We start from the raw sequence: 19,938 nt of genomic DNA on the forward strand, positions 1-19,938 counted from the left end.
ATACTGTAACCAGCTTAGCTCTCATTCATAACTGAGGGAACAATAAAAACCTCCCATTCCAAGGAAAAGTTGCAACATTATGTGGCAAGCAAACCAGCATTACAGAAAATTCTCTAAGATGTTCTACACATTGAAAACCAACACAAATGGGATATGGACAAAGAAATGGCACCACCTAAAAATCATACAAGCCAAGTACCGCAAGAACTGTCAAGCCACAAGCCCTAAAGAAAGCTTTTAAAAATGGAAGGAACTAGTAAATATTTTTCAATCCTAACACAAAATATCAATGGACTTAACTCTCCAATTAAACTGCATAGACTGTCTAGTTGGATCAAAACGCAAGATCCATAGTTCTGCTGTCTTCAAGAAATACATCTTGCCCCCCAAAACAAACATATTTTTCATATATATTTTATTGCAATTAATAGAAGGGTTACATTATATTCACCAGATAGAAGGTGGATTATTTCACATACATTGATACCCTTTCTCATGTCTTGGTCCCCGTTTCCCTTCCCCCCACACCCACCCCTCATCTTGATTTTCCCCCCTTCCCTATTCAATTCAAATAGCCAAATACGCATATAGACAATATATCAGATAACAAGGTGAAATACTGCAACAATATGAGATAACCAAGGGACAGCACAAGAGATGAGAGATAACATAGTACATTAAGGACAACAATCACTCATTATATGGCTTTTGTTTTTATATCCTAGAGGTCCTTTCTTTTAGCATCATACTGTATGGCCTTCTGTATCTAGGTTTTGCCCTATTGCAAATCTCTGTTAGGAGAGCCCAAGGTTTCTACTGATTATGACAAATAAGGGAAACCATTGAGGCTATGTTCCTTTGAGTCTGGCTTACTTCACTTAATATGATTTTTTATAAGTCTTTCCATTTCCTTACAAATGGGGCAATGCTATTCCTTCTGACAGCAGCATAGAAATTCATTGTATATAAATACTAAATTTTGTTGATCCACTCATCAACTGAGGGACATCTGGGTTGGTTCCATATCTTTGCTATAGTAAATAGTGCAAAACAAACATTTTTTGAAACTGAGAGGTTACAATAAAGTTTATCAGGCTAACAGCCCCCATAAACAGGCTGGAGTTGCCATCCTCATATCAGATAAAATAGACTTCAAGGGCCAGGAGTTTGGCCTAGTGGTTAAAGTGCTTGCCTAGCATGCATGAAGACCCGGGTTCAATTCCTCGGTACCACATATATAGAAAAAAGCTGGAAGTGGTGCTGAGGCTCAAGTGGTAGAGCTCTAGCCTTGAGAAAACCCAAGGACAGTGCTCAGGCCCTGAGCTCAAGCCCAGGACTGGCAAAAAAAAATAGACTTCAAACTAAAATTAGTGAGAAAAGACAAAGAAGGATATTAATACTAATAAAGGGATCTCTACTCCAGGAGGACATAACCATCCTAAATATCTACACACCTAATCCCGGAGCACCTAGCCTCATCAAGAAAATTATACACTATAATCAAACAGGATTCATCACAGTGATGCAAAGCTGGTTCAATTACTATAATTCAACACATGAACAGGAGCAAAGACAAGAATCACATGATTCTCTCAATAGATGCAGAAAAGGCATTTTAAAAGATCCAACACCCCTTTATGCTAAAAGCTCTGGAGAAACTAGGAATCCATGGAACATTCCTCAGTATAATAAAGGCTGTGTATGACAAACCCACAGCTAGTATTATACTTAATGGCGAAAAACTAAAGCCAATCCCTCTAAAATCAGGAATGAGACATGGATGGCCACTCTCTCCACTCCTCTTTAACATAATAGTAGAATTCTGAGCCAGAGCAATAAGGCACAAAGCAAGCATAAAGGGGATCCAAATAGGGAAACAGGAAGTGAAACTTTTCCTGTTTGCAGATGACATGGTTCTGTATATAAAGAACCCTATAGACTCCACTCCCAAGCTGCTTAAGCTGATTCAAAACTTTGGTAATGTAGCAGGTATAAAATCAACCCTCAAAAATCAACGCAACAATCGGGAAAGAAACACTTTTTGCAATAGCATCAAACAAAATAAAGTACCTAGGATTAACTTAACTAAGCATGTAAAGGACCTTTTGAATGAAAACTTTAAAACCCTAAAAAAGGAAATTAAAGCAGAATTGAGGACATGGCAAACCCTCCCATGCTCTTGGATTCGAAGAATTAACATCATGAAAATGGCAGTCTTGCCAAGGGCTATCTAAAAATTCAACCCATTACCCATCAGTATCCTAATGTGATTCTTTAAAGAAATAGAAGAGGCAAAAGAGGCAACCCAAAATTTCATATGGAATAATAAAAGACCCCGTATAGCAAAAACAATCCTTAATCAGCAAGAACAGCACAGGAGGAATTTCAATTCCAAACTTAAGACTATGACAGAGCTATAGTGACCAAAACAGCTTGGTACTGGCACAAGAACTGGCCTGAAGACCAATGGAATAGACCTATGGCTACCTAATCTTTGAGAAGGGAGCCAAAAAAATAGAATGGAAGAAAGACAGCCTATTCAATAAGTGGGGGTGGCCGAACTGGTTAAGCACCTGCAGTTGAATCCTTCTTTGTGACCCTGACTCAGGATTAACTCCAAATGGATCAAAGACCTGGAGGTAAAAAAGATACACTGAAAACTTTACAAGAAGGAATAGGATATACCGTAGGCCTCCTTGTCACAGGTCAAAACTTTCTCATTAAGGACCCAGAAACACAACAAATTCAGTGGGACTGCATTAAACTACAGAGCTTCTGTATGGCAAAGGACATAGCTAGCAAATTATCTAGAAAGCCTACAGAGTGGGAGAAGGTCTTCACTAACCCTACAACGGACAAAAGCCTCATATCTAAAATATATCAACAACTCAAAAAATTGAATCACTCCAAAACCAATCTCCAAAGAAACAATCATCCCATTAAAAGATGGGCCACAGACTTAAAGAGAGTCTTCTCTGAAGAAGAAACAAAAATGGCCTATGAAGAAATGCTTGACATCTCTGGTAATAAAAGAAATGCAAATCAAAACAACTCTAAGATTCTACTTCACTTTAGTTAGAATGGCCAGGATCAAGAAAGCTAATAACAACAGATGCTGGAGGAGATGTGGCCAGGAGGGATCACTGCTACACTGTTGGTGGGAGTGTAAACTCGTTCAACAACTATGGAAAGCAGTATGGCTAAACATAGAGCTCCCCTATGACCCAGCAATTCTACTACTTGGCATTTACCCAATTGTCCAGAAACAAGGACATACTAAATCCACTAACACAATGCTGTTCATTGCAGCACTATTAACCATAGCAAAGATATGGAACCAACCCAGATACCCCTCAGTTGATGAGTGGATCAACAAGATGTGGTATCTATAAACAATGGAAATCTATGCTGTTGTCAGAAGGAATGACATTGCCTCATTTGTAAGGAAATGGACTTAGAAAAAATCATATTAAGTGAAGTAAGTCAGACTCAAAGGGACAAGGGCTCAATGGTTTCCCTCATTTATCATAATCAGTAGAAACCTTGGTCTCCTAGCAGAGATTTGCAACAGACCAAAACCTAGATACATAAGGCCATATAGAATGACGGTAAATGAAAAGACCTCCAGGATATAGAAACAAAAGCCATATAATGAGTGATTGTTGTCTTTAATGTACTATGCTTTTTCTCATCTGTTTTGTTGTCCTTTAGTTATCTCATATTGTTACAGTATTTCACCTAGTTATCTGATATATTGTATATGTGCATTTTTGGTTATTTGAAGTTGGAAAAGGGAGGAAAACAAGATGAGGCGTGGGTGTGAGAGGAATGAAATGGGGACCAAGTCATGAGAAAGGGTATCGATGTATGTGAAGTAATGCACCTTCTATTTGGTAAATATAATGTAACCCTTCTATCAATTACAATCAAAATATATGAAAAAAAGAACACGGATGTTATGCAATGCTTAAATTGTTGACACAGTTTTCATTGGATCTATTATTCTAGCATAGAGACAAAAATGACAGTATACCCAGATGCATTTTTAATGGAAAGCATTGCTATCTGAAGACAATACAGATGTAAACATCACTCTCTGTGTCACATTTCTATTCTGAATTTCCTACCTTCAGTCAAACACAGCCCAATTAGAAAATAGAAACCACTATACATTTAAAAAGGTGAAGGCTGGCATTTATAAACATACTTCAATGCCACACTCAACCATGTCCCATAGCTCAACTACATCCTATTTCCTGTTCCTATAGCCTGAGTCCATTTCTTACAAAAGTAGCAGAATAAATATATGCTTAAGTAAATATGCACTTGGTAGAAAATGCCAGTTTTTATCATATAGAAAGATACCTAGAATATTTTTGGCAGATGAAGTTTGTGCTGTACAAATTTTGCAAAAAAATTTTATTTGGACTCTGCCATCATGACTGAAATTAGATCAAATTATAATTTACCACAAAATATTGGTAATGAATACAATTAATCATGACTATTTTTCATTTAGGATTTTAAATGACAATATGATTTATGTAATTTATGAATTGTTGAAAAAAATTATCTGAAATGAAATTACATAGGTCCCCATCTTCCAGTTTCTGAATTTACCCAATTTCATCAAAACTAGAGAAGACATCAAGAGTATTTGTCTGATTCCTGTAATATATTTATTTATGCTTCACGTTTCAAATACTAATAAAGCATAGTATAATAATGAAAAAATTCTAAGGTGGGGGCCTAGGGCAGGGTCTAGTTGTAGAGTGCTTATCTAGCATGCATGAAACCCTGGGTTTGATTCTTCAGTACCACATACACAGAAAAACGCTGAAAGTAGTACTGTGACCCAAGTGGTAACGTGCTAAAGCCTTGAGAAAGCTCAAAGACAGTGTCCATGCCCTGAGTTCAAGCCCCTGGAATGGCAAAAAAAAAAAAAAAGTTCTAAGATGGAGTCAAAAAATGGCTGAAGTTTAGGTCAAAATTTACAGCCAATATCAATTACTTTGAGAACTAAGCAAATAGCCTTTATTACATGATGTAATAAATTAATTCTAATACTTACCCTGGTATGGTGGCTCAACCTGTGATCTCAGCTCATTGTTAGACAGAGGTGAAGTAAATTGTCTTTCAAGGCCAGCCAAGGCAAAGAATTAGGTAAACTCCATGTCATTTAACAAATATTGGTATTGTCTGTGATCCTTGCTATGCAGAAAGTCATAGATGGGAAGGTCGATTCCAGGTTGGCCCAGGTAAAACCATGAGAAACTACCTGAATTATAACAAGAAGAAAAAAAGTACTAGTGGTGTGCCATAGATTGTACATTGCCTACCGAATCATTGTGATGCCCTGAGTTCAAATTTTAGTTCTTCAGTAAACACTTATTGTTCAATAACAATTAGATACTCCAAAATATCCAGATCTTTGAAATAAAATAGTAAAAGTCTCTGCACACCAGAACTACCATTCCATGCTCACACGACTGAATCTTGATTTCTGTGTTAAATAGGCATGAGTCCTCAGTGTGACATTTGCTGCTCTAGGCGAAATTACGACAAACTAGCAAATAAATCCACCATTGTTTTTCTTCATTTGGGTGAGTTTTGCTTGCTCACTCCATTGCAAAAGTAAGTCCGCTTGAACAGGAGAGATGAATTAAAGATGAAGTGATACCCTGGTGAAATATGAAGCAGCCTTTCTGAGAACAAGGATTTGGGCCCCTGAACCAGAAACGCTGTCCCTTTGACTTCATCTAGGTTTTCTGTATAACAACGTTCTAATACCATGTCAGGCACCTGACCCTTCAGTCCTGGTTTTTGTGTCCAGGGGCTTGAATACATTTCACTGTTGTTGCTGTTATTTTAGGCAGCATTTTCTCCCTTTGTTTTTGGCTCACCCAAATCGGCATAGGTAAGGTCTGGAAAAGCAACATTTTGGAATGAAAAGGGAGTAACAGATGCTCCAAGATTTTAAAGAATACCTCCGTTGGTCTTTCCTCCTTCTTGTAACTTTCTTAGCCAGAAGCTGCACTGACATCCATTTCCTGCCTACAAAAATCCCACAGATATCCTTGGGCCAGCTGAGAAATGAGTCCAGCGTCACCATTCATTCTAACCTGACAGAGCTCTGAACGTGACCACTGATGCGGCTCCCAGCTTTTCATCTCTGTGAATAAAACTGGCCAAGTCTTTGTTAAGCTCTCCTGGTTGACTGAGTACCACAGTAATATTTCCCAAAGATGTTCAGAGAGGAATTGAAAGGCCTCAGAGTAGGCACAAGCATATAAAAATCAGTGAAGAGTGACAGACGAGTCATCCTGAGTCTGATTGCTTGCCCATATTTAAATGTCGAAATAGAAAATTCTCAATTCAGCTACAATGCTTCTACTTTCCTGGGATCCATAAATTCAAAGGCAGTTGATGAAGCTGAGCTAAGAGTCATGCTGGGACTGCAGATAAAGAGGCTAAGATAGTTCGTAGTTCTTCAAACTTTGAAATGTCGCTATTTAGATATAGACTTGGCTTTAATGTATACAATCTTGAGCATTAATTTAACTAATGTAAGAAAACAATGAGATCATTAAAATAGTAGATGGGATTTTTTAATCATGTTTTCCTGAGCATGGTGGCACAGGCTTATTTATAATCCTAGCACTCAAGTGACTAGCTTAGGCTATATAGCGTTTTAAAAAAAACAACTAAATAAAGACATAAAAGAACAATTTCGAATTGATTACAGGTTCATGAAGCCAATTCAGTTTTCCTCAGCAGAAATCTATGTTGTCATCCCATTCCACTATTTCTCCACAAAAGTCTTATGTGATCTTTTATAAAAATAAGAAGTAATGCCACTTTGAGCTGCGTTTTAAAGATTGAGAAAAAATTTTAATTGTATTTTGTTGTTGGGATGATGTATGGAGGGGTGACAGTTACATTCATCAGATAGGGGGTGCAATACTTCTTGAATATTTATACCCCTGGCCATGATTTTCTCCCACTTTCTCCCAACCCCCTCCTAATCATCTTATTTTTCCCTTTCTCTTCCCTATTTCAAATAAACATATATGCAATATACCAGGTACCAAAGTCAGATACAATAACAACATGAAATAAACCTTCAGGGGAAAAGAATATGGAAGAAATACCTTTACATAGTATATTAAGAGTAACAATCATAAAGATAAACCTTTTTTTATCCATACCGTGCAGTTCATTTCACTTAGCCTCATCCTATATTGCCACATATACATAGTTTTTAGCTAGTTTGATCCTCTGCTAGGAGAATTGTATACATATACTAATTATTACAAATGAGGGAACCTATGTTTCTTTGAGTCTGGCTTCATTTTTACCTGATAAGAAGTGCCTTGTTTTCTTTGAGATTGGATAGATGACTTGTAATTTATATGTGCATATGTTTAAAAAGAGAAGAGTCCATGAAAGAATGTGGCCAATATTCTTATATAATCATCACTCAAAGTTAGATATAATTAACAGGTTATCATATTTGCTTTAAATTAATTGTAATGTAAAAATTACAAACACTTGCCTCTAAGAGAGAAACATTAGTCTAAAATGAGCATGCATAATTTTAGTTCATTTTTTATGGACAATGAAAATATAATGCTACTGTCTAATGCTATAGTCTTACTTGGCTTTGTTTGTGAATTCTCTCACAATATAGGCATATTACAACAACTATGGTTTGTCTTGGTATTTACCACTATTGGTTTCAACACATGTGTTTCATACACTCATTTGGATTTTATGTAGTTAGTTTGCTCAATAAGAGTAGCATTGTTCATTCATTTCACAATCTGTGTGTTTATGTGTCTTCCATTATGTAGTTAACCAACAACAATGCTGTGAACATGACTCTACAAGCATATACGTACCTATTGATCTAGATGTGTAACATTTGTGCTTGGTTGTATTGTATTATATATGTAATCTTATATGTGGAAAAATAGTTTATAAGCATGTAAGTAAATAGGTTAGGTAGTACACAAGTGTACATTGAAAGACAGTAGAGTCAAGGAGAAATTCTTTGAATTTCTTAGGCAAAGCCAAAATTCAACAAAATAAACACCAGGAAATAGGCATTTGAAAGGCATGGAGTGGAGGCAAGGGGATAGTGGAAGATGAATGAACACAAATGGAGAGAATGCAGTCAAGAATTCAATGTATGTCCCATAACATTAAGAAAAGCGAGAGAAGGCTAAGATTGGGAGTAATTAGCATTTGTAAAAATTACCCTAAAGTGTATGAGGTAAAATAAATCTCGCCCAATAGTGCTTCAAACCTCTCATCATTTCATAATGCTACAGGAATTAGAAATTCGTAAAGTTTTCAATTTTGTGAATATGGAATAATATCACCTTGTCTTTTCTCTAATTAATAAAGAAATTGGATCCCTGTCTCTCTCTCTCTCTCTCTCTCTCTCTCTCTCTCTCTCTCTCTCTCTCTCTCTCTCTCTCTCTCTCTCTCTCTCTCTCTCTCTCTCTCTCTCTCTCTCGTGCTTAGACTCAGGGCCTGAGCACGGTCCTTGGGCTTTCTCAAGGCTAGCCACAGAGCACCACTTCTGGCTTTTTCTGTATATGTAAGAATCAAACCTGGGTCTTCGTGCATGCTAGGCAAGCACTCTACCACTAGGCCACGCTCTCGCCCCATTGGACATCTCTTTCTGTAATAATTTTCCATGTGACTTTCTGCTACTGTGAAATGCTTCATTAAATACACTATTAATATCCACTATTAATATCCTGCAGAAAAGTAAAGTTGGATCCTTCTTTGTCACCCTGCACTAGAATTAACTCCAAATGGATCAAAGACCTCAAGTTAAAAGCCGACACACTGAAAACTTTACAAGAAGGAATAGGAGATACACTAGGCCTCCTTGGCACTGGTCAAAACTTTCTTAATAAGGACCAAGAATCACGACAAATCAGAGAAAGGCTGGATAAGTGGGACTGCATTAAACTGCAGAGCTTTTGTATGGCAAAGGACGTAGCTAGTAAATTAAATTAGGAAGCCTACAGAATGGGAGAAGGTCTTCACCAAACAATGGACAAAGGCCTCATATCTAAAATATATCAACAACTCAAAAAATTGAATCACTCCAAAACTAATCCCCAAAGTAACAACCATCCCATTAATAAATGGGCCACAAACTTAAAGAGACTCTTCTCTGAAGAAGAAACAAAAATGGCCCATAGACACATGAAGAAATGCACAACATCTCTGGCCATAAGAGAAATGCAAATCAAAACAACTCTAAGATTCCACCTCACTCCAGTTAGAATGGCCATAATCAAGAAAACTAATAACAACAGATGCTGAAGAGGATGTGGCCAGGAGGGATCACTACTATACTGTTGGTGGGAGTGCAAACTCGTTCAACCACTATGGAAAGCAGTATGGCAGTTCCTCAAAAGATTAAACATTGAGCTCCCCTGTGACCCAGCAATTCCACTACTAGGCATTTACCCAATCATCCAAAAACAAGGACATACTAAATCCACTAGAACAACGATTTTCCTTGCAGCACTATATACCATAGCAAAGATATGGAACCAACCTAGATGTCCCTCAGTTGATGAGTGGATCAACGAGTTGTGGTATTTGTACACAATGGAATTCTATGCTGCTGTCAGAAAGAATGACATCGCCCCATTTGTTAGGAAATGGAAAGACTTAGAAAAAATCATATTAAGTGAAGTAAGCCATACTCAAAGGAACGTAGGCTCAATGGTTTCCCTTATTTGTCATAATCAGTAGAAAACTTGGACTCTCATAGCAGAGATTTGCAAAAGAGCAAAACCTAGATACATAAGGCCATACAGTATGAAGCTAAATGAAAGGACCTCTAGTTTATAGAAACAAAAGCCATATAATGATTGATTGTTGTCCTTAATGTACTATGTTATCTCTCATCTCTTTTGCTGTCCTTTGGTTATCTTATATTTTTACAGTATCTCACTTTGTTATCTGATATATTGGATATATTTATATTTGGTTATTTGAAATTGGATAGGGAAGGGGGGAAAACAAGATGAGGGGTTGGAGTGGGGGGGAGGGAAATGAGGACCAAGACATGAGAAAGGGTAATAATGTATGTGAATTAATGCACCTTCTATCTGGCGAATATAATGTAACTCTTCTATTAATTACAATAAAAATTATATGAAAAAAATATTGAACTGTGTAATATTTTTGCATTGACTAAGGAAGCTCTTTTTATTTTTGGGTACTAACCATTTCTTAATAAAAAGCAGCTTCAATGACATTTTAACATCTTCCACTTGTGTAGGTTTGGACTGCAGAAATTTTAGCAGTAAACAGATTTTATTTTTTCTGGTCAAATCTATTATTCTGTTAGTATTGTCCTATTTTTCCATTTTTTTTACAAATCATTTTCATCAAATATTCCAAAAATATTCACCACTGTTTACTTATTTTATCATTCATTGTATATGTTTTTATTCCTCATATTAACCTTCAACTTTTGAAATAAAAATATTCCTGCTTTTTTATTTGGAAAACAAAATTTTTCTTAACTAGTTGTCCATATAGTAGTATGTATTCTTCTAAGCTTGACATTCCTACTTTCTTTAAGTATAATTTTAGTTCTTTGAATATTCTGACTAATTTTCTTAGAGTGAGCTCTAGCTATACTATTTCTGCTCATGAATATACCACAGAGAATTCTGCAGAATTAATTATTTTCTGATTGCTTTGTGCAGTGGAAGCAGAACAATCCTGTTCTGCTTTAAGTGTTATATCACACTTAAGACAACCAATATATTCCTCTTTCTAAGCTACTGTAATTTTTTTTCCTTTTGCACGTCACCTACTACTAAGAGCACTCTCTTTTTCCAATGTCTTTGAATTTTTGAAATTGAACTTAGTTGAACATGGTTAATATTGATTAAATTTCATTTTATTTATTTAATTTTCATTTGTGAAATACAGATTTTATTTCCTTATAGTAGGTCTATCTTGTTTTAATTTTCATCTTTTAAGTACTTGAACAAAAGAATAGTCATTCAACAAAGTGGTTTATGAATAAAATGCACCTTGATCAGTGTCACCTTTTTCAGTATTCTTTCCCATCTATCCCAATCTTAGCCTTCCTTCACTTTTCTTAATTTAGCAGAACATACATAAAATTCTTGACTATGTTCTCATTTCATTCATCTTCTGCAGTACCCATGACCTCACCTTATGCCTTTCAAATACCCATTCATTTGGTTGAACTTTGGCTTTGCCTAAGAATTTATTTCTCCTTGAATCTGCTGTATTTCAATATATTCTTTCACACCACCTAATATATTCATTTCCATGTTTCTAAGTTAATTCTTTTTTCCATATATGAGAAAAACATGCAACCTTTGTCTCTCTGGACAATACTTCATGTAATATAATTTTTCCAGGTCTTTCCATTTCTTTTCAAAATAATACAATATCATTCTTTCTAATGGATGAGTAAAATTCTGTTGTGTATATATACCACATTTATCCACTGGAAATTTTCTGGGCTGATTCCATACCTTGCCTTGGTGGTATAAAAACATGCCTGAGGACCAACAGAACAGAATAAAAGACTTAGAGGTACACCCACTGACTCATAACCAATAATAGAGAAGCCCAAAATATAGGCTGAACAAAAGAGAGCCTTTTCAACAAACGGTGATGGAAAACTGGATATCCACATTCAGAGCACTGAACCTGGTGCCCTACAAATCTCCTTTTACCAGCATCAATTCAAACTGTGTAAAAGACCTCAATGTAAGACATGAAACTAATACAAGAAAGAAAAGGAGAAACTTACTGAGCAAAGACCCAGAAGCACAACAAATCAAAGGAAGGCTTAATAAATGGGATTGCAACAAAATAAAAAGTTTCTGCATGGCAAGCTAAAATAACAGCCTACAAAACAGAAGATTTTTGACAGCTATAAAACAAGCAATAATCTAATATGCATAATATAGGCAGATTGAAAGCTATACCCTAACAAGTACCAACCTAATTAATAAACTGTCCAAAGAATTGAAGAGAGCCAAGGAAGGTGGCTTACGCCTGTAATCCTAGCTACTCAAGCTGAGGATCAAGGTTCAAAAGTATGCCCAGACACAAAAGGACCAGAGACTCTTATCTCTAATTAACCTCTAAAAAACCAAGAAGTTAGGCTTGGCTCAAGGGTAGGGCAGTAGCCTTGAGCTGTAGAGCTCAGGGACAGTGCCCAGATCCCACCCCCCACCCCACACACAAAAAACTAGAGACTTCTCAGAAGGAGAAGTAAAAAATAAAAGACTAACAGACATGTAAAAATGCTCACTATCTCTGGCTATAAAAGAAATGCAAATCAAACCGACCCTGACATTCCACCTTAATCCAGTTTGAATGGCCACTGCCAAGAATACATTTAATAATAGATGCTCGTATGGATGAGGCCAATATGTTAGAGAGAATGTAAACTTGTCCAACCACTCTGGAAAGCAGAGTGGAAGTTCTTCAAAAGGTAAATAGAGAACTACCCTATGTACAGTAGTTCTGCTTCTGGCCATTTATTCAAAATATTACTAGCTAGAATAAAATAAAGCTACTAGCACAACCACGGTTTATTTTAAATATAGGATTTTAGTTAATATTGATTAAAATTCATTTTAACAAATAGAATACATGTTTTTAATCTGGTAGGGAATATATAAATGTTATTTTTTCATCTAATATCTGTCCTGCTGTACAAGGAGCAGAGAGAGTGTAGTAAGAGACAGAGAAGGCATTTCCATTCAGAATTCTGTCTCATTAACTTGGTGCCTCATAAATTAAATGCATTTGAATTTTTTTCCATGTTACCTCATATTTGTAACATGGAGAGTATAGAAGTTGCTTTTTATAGTATTTGTACAATTGAAACAGTGACAGGCTAAACATAAGGACTTATTAAACACTAATTTTACTCCTTACATTACTATAAAAATATTTTCTGGGTATGAGTATATGTGCCATAATTGCTTTTAGTTGGGGAATAGATCAATTGTTTTGTATCTTATTTTTGTGTGTGTGTGGGTCATGTGGCTTGAGCTAGGTAGGCTGGGTGCTATCCCTGAGCTCTTCAGCTGAAGGCTACCACCCTACCCTTGAGCCAAGCCCCACTTCCTGTTTTCTAGAGGTTCACTGGAGATGTGTCTCAGGATGACTTTGAACCCTGATCCTCAGATCTTATTCTCTTGAGTAGTTGGGATTACAGGCATGAGCCACCAGGCCCAGCCTTTGTTTTTTGTATTGTTTATCTTCTCTCCTGCACCTCAACTATCCTCAGAACTTTGTAAAATTACCTCAGATTTTCAAGGCATTTTGGTGTATCATTGATTTCAGCATTCTTTGCTATAGGGATGTTTCCTTTCTTCCTCTGAGAACTGACTTACTACATGCTTCACTCTCAAATCTCTGCAACATAATGGCTTATTTCATCCATTAAGCCAGACCACAGCATTGTTTAGATCATTATAGTATCATCATATACATCATCAATAAGTAATGATGATTTAATGCTTAATTATTTACATAATATTTTGAAATAACAAAGAAATCTTTTCTTTGGATAATATATTAACACACATATTCATACTTGTACATGAGCACATGCATCACTTGTTGACTTGTGGCAACAAGCTAAAAACTGCCTTGCTGTCTATCAAACAGATACTGAATCATCCAAGCAAAAGAAATAGGCAAAAATAGTCCGAGCATGATTATGTTTTTTTATTGGCACATTATTCAATAAGACTAATGTATATGGTTTTAGGCTATGTATTATGACACTATACATTATAATTGAGCCCAAATCCACCCGTCTATCCACCTACCTACCTACTTCACCAAGTAAAAGGAAAATGGAAAGACGAAAGAGGAGCAGGAGGATGAAGAGGTGGAGGAGAAATTTAAAAATCTTCTAGGGTTGACAGGGCTAGAGTATCAACAAGTCCTTGTGAAATCTGCCATTTATATTAACCTTTGTCATCTCCCCATTTTCCCCAACCTCAAAAGTAGGCCTTGCCATATTTAGCCCTAATTGGTACCCTCAGGGATTTGTCTTGGATTTTTCTACTTCGCTGACGTAGTTGAAGAGTGTTGTTACCAATATTTGAAAAGAAGAAGAATCTCATGAAGAAGAATCTCATGAAGGTGATGAAATGCTGTCATCCTTAGACAAAGTTTCTGTCATAAAGCATTCTGAACAATAAAACAAAGGAGTCAGGTGTCTTTGTGAGGGGGAGGGGGCTAACTCTTGGGTTTTTCTTTGAATCTCCATGATGTTCTCATCTTATTTGTATGCCACAAATTTATCTGCTATTTATTTCTAGTGCTGTACTTGAACAAAATTTTCAATATAAATCATGTTACATTCTCAAAGATATTTGTGAGATATGATGCATATGTATATAACTAACACAAATATGTAAATGGCTTTGAAACAATACATTCTGACATTAATTACTCAAGCTGCGATTATTGTCAGATTAAAAAACACAAGAAACTTCTGAAGTCTACCGTATGTTTGTTAAATGACTGACTTAAGGATCATCTATAGGGTTGTATCTCTGGTGATAAGAATTAACTACTTAACAGATGGCTACTCTATTCATTAATATATGTTAATATATGAAAACTTTTTTGTTAGAGCTGAGATAAATGTAAGTCAGATATATAGCATCACCACATGATACAGTTGGATACAGCATCTCTTTCTGCTTCTACTTTGTAATACATAAACAACATACTAACATCTTAAAATTGTAAAACAATCAAACATTTTCTGGTAGAAAACTATATAGTTGTGTGTTCTGATGTGAAGGAAGGTTGGGACCAGAATGATGTATATAATCTTTAAAATAAGATGAAGGCTTTCCAGATCATGCATACATATGCACATATAAAGGTATATGGCTTTCTATATAACTATGCTATAGAAGGTATGAACTCTGTGCCAGAATTTCCAGACAAGGGAAAATACTTTGGGGCTCAGAGAATTGGGGGATTTTGAATATTAAAATTATATTTAAATCATATCCTAAATCAGTGTTAAGGTTCAAGTGGATCAAATGGATTTTGAGAAAACAGGCTACTTCTATGGGATGATTAAAGACAAGATGTGAGAAAGCACTAGACATTTTCAGGGCCCACTAATCACTTCAATTTTAGAACTATAATTTGGTTGATTTGCAGAGGGAAAAAATACAGGTTTGGAACATAAGGAAAAGCTATGAACACTACTTAAGAAAATTCTGATTTTATCTGAAAAAAAGTGATAGGAATCCAGCAAAGTTTTGGAGTCAAGGAGACCTTATTTCTTAAAAAGATCAAGTTGGTTGTTTTATGAGAACTTGATGATAGGAAGCACACTGAAGATAAGGTGGAGGATCAAGTAGAAGGCATTGTGGACAGTCCTAGAAAAGATGTTACAGAAAAGTGATTTCAGCAGAGGTTCTATCGTGGTTATATATGGTTATACAGTAGGCATTGAACAGATTAGAACAAAAAAAACAATGGATTAAGGAAAACTAGAACTCCAAGTTTTCAAAAATTACTGTGAGCCAGAATCCATCTTCCTTCCTTCCTTCCTTCCTTCCTTCCTTCCTTCCTTCCTTCCTTCCTTCCTTCCTTCCTTCCTTCCCTCTCTCTCTCTCTCTCTCTCTCTCTCTCTCTATATATATATATATATATATATATATATATATATATATACTTATAATAGCACTCAAAGTTTCTTTTTGTCACATTAAGAAATATTCTAAACTCTGTACTTCAAAGCTGATATATCATTTCTATTCTTCAAATAGCCAATGTGTTTTCCAGTTTCAGGATGCCTTATGTATGAATTATGTTCTGTGACCCCAGACGGTTTTTGAATGACTTATATCAAGACAAAATTTGAGCTCAAAAACTGGCATTATATGTAGCTCCCTTGTAAAGGAAATTCTGAAAGCTCTCACAGAAAACTTCATTAGTATCAGTAAGTAGAAACTTGTCATATGGTTCAATCTAAAGGACAAGGGAGAATGAGAAATGTTCTTAAATTTAACTCTTTATCTTACTCTTTTGCTACAAAGGGACCCAACTGTGTCTCTCTAATTTTTATTTTCATATTTTGAAGCTTCTTTGCCTGAGGGAGTGTTAATAACTATAACTATATTATAGATTATTAGGCAGACAAAATGAATTAGTGCATGTAAAGATCCTAGAGTGTTTTCTGTAATAATAGAAATATTATAATCTATTTGTTATTCAAGCATCACCAGTAAATAAAGGTTATTTACATTGTAGCTTTACATTTTTACTTGTACAAAATCTTTCTAGATTATTTCACCTACCAGTTAGTCCATGATGAAAGAAGTACATTGTAGAATTGCATCCAACTGCTGTTCCGTATTCCAGGCATTGTGACATAAGATGTTTTTGAAGTAATTAAACATTACCTCAAACCCTAGATACATAAGGCCATATAGGATGAGGCCAAATGAATGGACCTACAGGACATGGAAACAAGAGCTTAATTATAAGTGGCTGTTACTCTTTATGTTTTTCTCCCTTCTCTTGTGTTGCCCTTTGGTTAATCTCATATTGTTACATATCCCACTTTGTTACCTGGTATATTATATAGATGTTTACCTGTTTATTTGAAATAGGAGGGAAAATGAGGGAGGATGTAGGAGGAGGGAAATAGGGATAAAAACATAAGAAGGGATATCTATGTGTGAGAAGTACAGCACCTTCTTTCTGGTGAATATAACTGTAACATTGAAATTTAAAAAAGACATTCACAAAGAGATCTAGTGTAATTTTGAGACTATACTTACTAAAAAACAGACATGAACTGCTCCTAACTCAGAAGTTCACAGAGCTTATTCTTGAAATTTTTAATATTTAGTTTCTAGCCATAGGATTATAAAAAATAAGGTAAAGTCATTGTGTCACTTACAATGAATAGTAAGATCTATGACTAACTGCCAGCTATATTGTTCATGTACTGTCAGACAAATCGCAATTGACTGACAGGACAGGTCTCCTGAGTAGAATGTAGGACTCTTTCTATTTTCCCTGCTTTGACATGCATAGATTTTTCTAGAGATAAATAAAAGAATATTACCACAAAAAGGAAATATATCCAGAGATATACTATGTATGCATATTCCCACTTCATTACAAGTACACCCCAAAATCTGGATCAATTAATTTGCCTTCCCTTACCATTTTTATGTTTTATCCAGTGACCTCTCTATAATCCACACATACTCAGACACACTAAACTTACTGGAAAGTTTATCATTCAACCTAAATTCAAAGAAAGTTGTTAAGGTAGAAGATTCTTTCATGTAGTACTTACTTGATTGAAATAAACCTAGATCTCAGTTCACTTTGAAAGAGAAACAAGGGTGAGCATTGTGCTTATTATGGTGTTATTATGAAGTATAGTATGAAACATAATTTAGGGAACCCTACTTCTACTTAGCCATGAAAATGGCCTATAGCAGTTTAGAAGGAGTTAAACCACTGACATGTCAGATTCCAAGGGCCTGTATAGACACAGTCTCAGAACTTGGCAGCCTTTCTCCCAATCTTTAACACCTAAGCCGTGCTTATGTTCAAAACGATAATTAGCACCATCAGAAATGTTCTTGGCTAAAAGCAGGACATTCATCTGTTGTTTTCATTTAACTCTCTTTGGGGCCTTTGCTGACTGAATGACAAAGTTCTACTTTTATTATTTTTGACAGCTCAGTCCAAGGAGTTTTGTTACTTGGAGGAAATTTATGCAACTATTTAAGTTTGATTACTTACCATTGTATTAAAACTGCCAGACAGAGTGGAGGCAACACTATTGAAAATTTTATGTTGTTTTGATGAAGCGTTTAATGCTTCCTTTTTTTGTCCTCTTCCTTTCATGTTCGCTTTCATTCCAAGAATAAATATTTTGCATTTGTATAATACCTTATTGTATTGGGATATGATATTTATATATCTCTATGTAGTACACTGAAGTAATTTGGTATGTATATGTGGTGTACACAACTCCAAGTAGGGAATTAAGCATTGCTATCTCATGAAACATTAATTTTGTTGTTGTTGTTGTTGTTTGTGGGCTTGAACTCAGGGTCTATGCACTGTCTCTGAGGTTTTATGCTCAAGGCAAGTGATCTACCACTTTGAACCATAGCTGTACTTCCAGTCTTCTGGTAGTTAATTGGAGATAAGAATCTCAGCCCTTCCTGCCTGGTTTGGCATCAAACTATGATTATCAGATCTCATCCTCCTGAGTAGCCAGGATTACAGGTGTGAGTCTCTGCACCTGGCTTTATAATCATTTTTATATGTGAAAATCATACTATTCTTTTGTAGTAGTTTGTAAATACACGTAACCTTTTATCAAAGCATATGGACCCCAGGTTGTTCTTTTTCAAGTTTATATTACAAACTTCCAATGAAATGAGCTAAAGTGCCTGTGTTTTCTTCATGCTTTGTAAGCATCTATTTTTATATTCATTTTTTATTTCTGTAAATGAACTAATCACAATTACCCTTTCTCCTCTAGTTTTAGCAGTCATAATTAACATAGCTCTTGCAGTTGTATTGTTACAACTCCAGCATTTTAGTAGTCATTAAAGTAGATTATGTTTTCCTTTATTGTTTTTCTTTCCTTTTCTTTCCTCTTTTTTTTTTGGCTTTTGGCTTTTTGTCAGTCATGGAACTTGAACTCGGGCCTGGGTGCTGTCGCTGAACTCTTCACCTCAATGCTGCTGCCCTACCCAAGGGCCTAGATGTTGTCTCTGAGTTCTTCAGCTCAAGTCTACTACCCTACCCCTTTAGCCCAGTGCCACTTCTGATTTTCTAGTTGTTAATTAGAGATAAGAGTTTCACAGTCTCTAGTGCCCAGACTGGCTTTGAACCGTGATCCTCAGATCTCAGCTTCCTGAGTAGCTAGGATTTCAGTAGTTAACCACCATGCCCAGTTACCATATTGCTTTTCTTTACTTTTCTTCCTCTCTCTCCTTTCCTTCCCTCCCTCCTTCCCTGTCCCCTCTTCTCTTCCTTCCTTCCTTCCTTCCTTCCTTCCTTCCTTCCTTCCTTCCTTCCTTCCTTCCTTCCTTCCTTCCTTCCTCTCTCTCTCTCACTTGCTTTTAAAAATTTTACCTTATTGTCAGGGTGATATATAGAGGGGTTGCAGTTACATTGACAAGGTATGAGTACATTACTTCTTGTACATTGTTAACTCTTCCCATATTTTTCTCCCACTTTCCCGTCTTTTCTTGATTCTATTTTGTTTACCTTTCTCTCTCAATCTCTATTTCTTATATTTAAACTTCATTCCTTTTTTGTTGCTTCTAATAAAGAATGAAGCATACACCACAAATCAATAAATGCTATAACATAAACAGGAATTGAGAAATATTTTTGAAGCAAATATTAGAATAAGCCCTTTCTTAAAATGCTAGCAGTCAAGTACTAAATAGAAACTCACCATGTCATCAGCACTGACTAAAACATAATTGGTTGTACAGTTCGATTACAAACACCTCTATGGAGCAGAAACAAGTTGATATACAAATGACCCTATGGTTCAAATTAAGATTTGTTGTACTTTTAGGTCTCAAATTGGATACTTTCAACTCTGTGTATGCAATATTTATTGAAATTCAAACAACATCTTCAGAGAAATAGAGAAAGCAATCCAAAAATTTGTGCAGAATAAAAAAGACCCTGAATAGCAAAAGCAATCATTAGGGGGAAGAACAGTGTTGGAAGAATAACATCAAACTTCAAATACTATTGCAAAGCCATAGTAATTAAAACAGCTTGGTACTAGCACAAAAGTAGAACTGAAAAACTGAGGACCAATGGAACAAAAATAGAAGATCATCCAATATTTGA

The 19,938-nt window shown here is 35.7% G+C and overlaps 1 long non-coding RNA gene across 1 annotated transcript in view; it reads right to left on the minus strand.

Annotated features, from left to right (window-relative positions):
• LOC150060888 (uncharacterized) overlaps positions 1 to 16,415 on the minus strand; it is a 65,290-nt gene extending 48,875 nt beyond the window's left edge. Inside the window, exons 1-2 of the long non-coding RNA XR_016536173.1 lie at positions 16,379 to 16,415; positions 5,072 to 5,274 (exon numbers count right to left, since the gene is read on the minus strand). This is a non-coding gene — a long non-coding RNA (uncharacterized LOC150060888). The remainder of the gene's footprint in view (positions 1 to 5,071; positions 5,275 to 16,378) is intronic.
• Between the last annotated feature and the right edge of the window lie 3,523 nt (positions 16,416 to 19,938).

This window comes from Megascapheus bottae, chromosome 7, assembly GCF_031878675.1.
Source record: "Megascapheus bottae isolate mThoBot1 chromosome 7, mThoBot2.hap1, whole genome shotgun sequence".
NCBI lineage: Eukaryota > Metazoa > Chordata > Mammalia > Rodentia > Geomyidae > Megascapheus > Megascapheus bottae.